The 4,643-nt window shown below is 32.7% G+C and overlaps 1 long non-coding RNA gene across 1 annotated transcript; it reads right to left on the bottom strand.

The window, feature by feature from the left end:
- Window positions 1-2,587: 2,587 nt before the first annotated feature.
- LOC147380746 (uncharacterized) lies at window positions 2,588-3,664 on the bottom strand. Its single transcript, XR_015175155.1, has 4 exons — window positions 3,571-3,664; window positions 3,252-3,359; window positions 2,937-3,094; window positions 2,588-2,856 (listed from the first exon to the last, which is right to left on the bottom strand). It is a non-coding gene; the product is annotated as an uncharacterized LOC147380746 (long non-coding RNA).
- Window positions 3,665-4,643: the final 979 nt, after the last annotated feature.

The following is a 4,643-nucleotide window of genomic DNA, read 5'->3' on the forward strand; positions in this document are numbered from 1 at the left end:
CGTCATTAAATGTTAAACAATTGGTAAAAACCGTCGTATATAAACGACGGCTTTAGTCCGTCATTTTTTCCGCATTATTTAGTCGTTTTTAACCGTTTGTGTCGTAGTGCGAGAATCATAACCATAATTGATAAAAACCAGAATCAAGTAAAATTAATGGTTCAATGATCCGATTCAATGAAATCTTTATTAGAGGGTTCCATCATTCAAGGCTTATGTCGGACATTATCGGATTCATATACATGTACTCTTTCTTTACATAGAAACTATTCTATTTTATATTTAAGTGACAAGAAAAAGGATTTCCCTTCTATTGTAGTGGTCCTTTTATAAATATTTAATCTGGAAATTTTTTTTTGCTACGTGAAATTGTATATTAGAAAAAGAAACAGAATGTACAAGAGGATGGGCAATCTCCATCAATTTACAAGTCTGGAAAAAAAGGGAATTTAGGAACGGTTATAAACCGTTCCTACGCTAGACTACCGTCCCTAGTCAAAGCATCGTTTATGAATGTTCTAAATCTCAGGATTTGGAACAGCTTAGAACCATTCCAAAATGTAGATTTTGAAATGGCTTAAAACCGTTCCAAATTTCCATTTATATATTAAAAAAATAATATCTTAGACATTAGATTTAATTCCGATGTCTATAAGACTGTTGTCCTATGTTTGAGACTTTGGGTATCGATTACAAACCAATATCTAAAGTGGTCATAAACTGATATCTAAACTTTAAAAAAAAATAAAAAATTTAATTCTTTTTACCCGTAGTCAAAATAGACCCAAATAGAAAACATCGAGGTTTTCTATCACATTAATTTATACTGAAAAATAGTTACAATGGGTTATAATTTACAAATCCAAAATTAAAAATGAGTCATAATTACGGTGGGGAACAAAACTCTAGCTTTTACCCTTCCTAGATTTGCCAAAATGATGTCTCTCATGCATTCCACTAAACCCAGCTTGCAATTCTCTGATTTTTCCTAAAATCAGTACTTGTTACAGCTCAAAAGTTCTACACAAACAAAATGAGCAATATGTTAGAAGAGAATGTGAATAAGAAGCACAATAATAGGGATTAACGATCAATGAACAAGTATCAGGTACATTCGAATAGCATGATAATTGCATCACCCAAACTCTATAAGGTTGTATGTCAACTATTACAATTGGTTTCATAACCATATAATGCCCCATATTTCGGATATAGGGACTACAAGGTTAAATGTCAAATAAAATGGTGTTATACCCATTTTATTGCATATAATGAATGCTCTTTATTTTAGAAATATGGACCACTTTAACATTATGGAACAATTTTAACCATTCTAAAAATAAAAAATGTTAGCGTAACATTTTCCAAAATAATGATTTTAAAGCCTAACTGTCAGTGTTATTTAAAATCTTAAAGTTTAAATTTCAAGTTAGTTTTCAAAATTTGGGATTAGGCTTTGATGATGATTCAAAACTCAAAATCTTCTAGAAACTCAATATTTTTGCTATTGATAAATCCCACCAAGACAATATAGCACCATTGTTGAATGGGTCATGTTAGCATGCTATCACAGAGTTATGGTGGTCCCTTTAATATGGAGATGTGTACATCCTTACCTAACCATTCCTTGATTTACTAGTAAAATCAGAGATGTTACCTCAATTCATTACGATTTCTTCAAATATTTGTGAGAGCATTCACATTTGTCCTTATGTTGTATTGGCAGGTTGCATTATCTTCTTTTCCTCCAATGCTAGTGATTAACCTGCAAGTTGAAATTTCAAAAAAGTGAGAGCAAAGCCCAGAAAAGGCATGAATTAGCGTAGTTGAAGTGAATATGAACATAGCTGAATTAACAATAGATATGGTTTAAAGCAGAATTTAATGGAGGAACAAGATTTGTTCAGCCAACGCCCAATTTTTGGGATAAGTTTTTGGCTACACTAATAAGAAAATATTTCAATAAATTGAGATTTGTCTGAATGTCATGTACTTGAGACATGATTACGATATCGTGTCTGTCATGGAAATTTTTTGAGAAATAGAGTGGCATTCACTACTTATTACATAACACAACGAATTAACATTGTGGTTTTTTTTTTTTTTTTTTTGAGAACACAACTCCCATGAATAATGGATTTGAAATCATGTTTGTAGACATTGCATGATAAGGACTATAACCAAATAAACAGGTTAATTCACGAAGTGATACTTACTATGTTCCAACAACTGTTTTAGTTTTTGCTAGTGTTTGCTTCCCACCAAATATCTTTGCTATGCTGAAAACTGAAATTTTGAGGTTCATATCCTCATCCAAAAGAATGTTGCTGGTTTTTAAATCTCGATGAATCATTCTTAGTTGAGAATCACGATGAAGATAAAGAAGCCCCCGAGCAATGCTAAAGCGTTTACTCCAATCTAGCAATACTCAGCTGGTTGGATCTAACGTGCATACCATATTATGATATGTTGTCAATAAGCTTAAGTTAGGATCTCAACTTTCTAATCCCTATACAGGTAATTAGTGAAATATACCATTAACATATGACAGTAACATCAATGTGTTAGTGATATAATCTTGGTGCATTTTGTATATATTTAATTTAAAATCTTTCAAATAAACACGAGTATTTGGGTATACTAACCAAAGAGAAAGGCATCAATACTCTTATGAGCCATGTACTCGTAGAGTAATATCTTCTCCTCCCCTGCAATGCAGAAACCCATGAGCCTAACAAGGTTCCTGTGTTGGAGTTTGGATATCAACCTAAGTTCATTCTTGAACTCTTCTATGCCTTGTCCAGAGTTTCTCTATAGTCTTTTAACCGCTATTTCGGGTCCATCAAGTAGCTTACCCTAAAAAAACAAAATCCATGGAAGGAAATGTTCATTTTCAAATTGGTCCATGTCGCACATTTAATAAATTAAAGATCTACCTTACAAACAGGACCAACTCCTCCTTCCCCAAGCTTATTTGTGAAGTTATTTGTAGCTTCTACCATGGTCCTGAAATCAAATAATGGTAGTTCTACGCTTTCTCTTCCTCTTGCATGATCTTCGAGAAAATTTGCTTGTGGAAAATCTCTGCACTTCCCTATATTTTTTCCTAAATTAAAAATATATATGAACTCTATCTTTTTCTTTTTTCCAATTTTAAATTTAGCCTTGAAAAATTGACAAATTGAAAAAATAAAATTTACAAATATTACCTACATGGGTGTAAAAAAAATAGTGAACATAGAGGAACTTACCTCTTTGTTTCGTTTTCAACCAACAAAAAATGCAGGCTAAAGCACTCAAGATAATTGATCCAGCAATGAGAACGAGTAAAACGATAAATCTCTTAAAATTCTTTTCTCCTGCATACGAAAAATAATTATTAGAAAAAAAATTGTTTAGATTAGACAATATTTAAATGGATGGATATTTAGGTTAGATACACTTCCCATGATGAACATTAGTTATGTATCCTAATTAATAGGGCAACAGAAATCAAACAAGCATCTTGACTGAAAACCGAACATGAACTTTGGTTTCGTTCAAATGATCATAAAAGTCCCGCAACTTTACCCTTTTCAACATGAGAAAGCCATCTCCTTTCATCTCATCTGATATAAGTTTACTTCTCTTACACTGCATTGGAACTCTAAAACACCCACCAATCTGAAATCGCCTCAACCCGTTTTCACTAAATAGTGGATAGGGGTCCGATTTATTAATGGGGGACTTTTGAGAAATGGGAGTCGCCACCTAGTTTAGGTCTAGGAACCATAAATAACTCCAAATGGATATGGGTCGATCCGCGGATCAAAGAAATGGGTAAGGGGTCAGATTACGGGTTTCGGAAGGTGTTAGGCACCGAACCCGCCCGATCAAGACGATCGGTCTCTACTACGATCCAAAATCATCCTATGGTCGACATACAAAGACTACAGTCAAGGTCACAATCCAATCATCATCACCAACTTATGTTGGGTTTGCCAACCAAATCCCATGGCTAAAATTTATCCCAATTATCACATGATTCTTCTTTGAATTCCACAAAATAGGGAAGGGTTTGAAAAAGCCATATGTAGCTCCATGACCTGAAATCAATTAAGAAATTCCACCTGCAAGCATTTTCTAAGCTGTCCACAATAGAAATTCATGAGAACATTCTGAATGGGAAGATTACAAATAAAAACATGCCACGTTGGGATTTATTATATTTCCAAATTAGGAATGTGAAAATTCCTAAATTAGAATTCAAAAGATATATGCTGAATTCCCAAATTATAATTTTTAAAAGTGGAATTTTCCCAAAATAGAAGCTTTCCAAAGATATCACAGTTTTGAATTAGAAACTTCTAAATCCTTGAACTTTCTAAATATGAAATTGCAAAATCATCTAAATTAGAAATTGATAAAATGTGAAATTCCTAAAATAGAAATTTGTAAATACATTCCTTCCTTAAATAGAAAATTATGCAATTTTCATATCGAAAAATTTCGAATACCAATTTTCAAAGCGAAATTATGAATGGGAATTTTCCGAATTAAAAAATGTGGATTTACCAAGGATCACCAATTCGGAGATTTATAAAATAACAAGAAAAGTGTTCCCAATACCATGCTCACCAAATTGTAGATCAACAAACACCAAT

The sequence above is a fragment of the Akebia trifoliata genome, unplaced genomic scaffold, assembly GCF_017979445.1.
Source record: "Akebia trifoliata isolate Shusen 1 unplaced genomic scaffold, ASM1797944v1 Contig01018, whole genome shotgun sequence".
Lineage (NCBI taxonomy): Eukaryota > Viridiplantae > Streptophyta > Magnoliopsida > Ranunculales > Lardizabalaceae > Akebia > Akebia trifoliata.